This window comes from Theobroma umbraticum, unplaced genomic scaffold, assembly GCF_002168275.2.
Source record: "Theobroma umbraticum cultivar Fairchild unplaced genomic scaffold, ASM216827v3 scaffold_12.1, whole genome shotgun sequence".
Taxonomy (NCBI): Eukaryota; Viridiplantae; Streptophyta; class Magnoliopsida; order Malvales; family Malvaceae; genus Theobroma; species Theobroma umbraticum.
The window spans coordinates 2644691-2645366 of record NW_018397269.1 but is presented as its reverse complement, the minus strand read 5'-3'; positions in this window follow the sequence as shown (position 1 = coordinate 2645366).

The window sequence follows — 676 nt, the reverse complement described above, 5'->3', positions numbered from 1 at the left end:
GTTTTGAAAATCATTTGTTTGTCAGGTATTAGTTATGAGATGTTGGTGGATATGCTGAAATACATTTTTCCTACTCATGTCGTTAAGATTTTGGGTGTTGGTTTCACATAGTTGGGCCTGATATTATGGGTCATTAAATAATTTTCACATCTTATGCTTTTGTTGTCTATTTATATACCAATTTGGTACATATTACCTACACTTGTATATGATTGAGATCTATATTGTAACAGGGGTGCCCATTTCAATTGATAAATTACTTTAGCATGAATTTAATGGCATTTATTTGGCTGCTTAATATTATCTTGTTATGCTGCTGAGTTGAGGTAAATGTTTTCTTTGAAATTCCAATTTGGAACATATCTTAGGATTATTATTGATACTAAATTAATGATTCTTCTAGATTGAAGGTATGTTATCTTTATGCTGCATATTTGCCAAAAACCATGAATAATTCTTGGGAGATGTTGCTTTACTTTCCTACATCTTACCTTAATTTCTATTTCCTACATCTTAAAAGAAAGGGGTCCTTTTAATTTCTTTGTTTTTTCATCACACCCCCTTAGTATTTCTTCAATTGACTGCCCTTTGTTTCCTGTCTGGCCTAGCCGACATCTTTCAGGAAGTATCATCCTGCTGCAACAAGCTCTTTTCTTCTTCTTTTCATTCTCCTAAA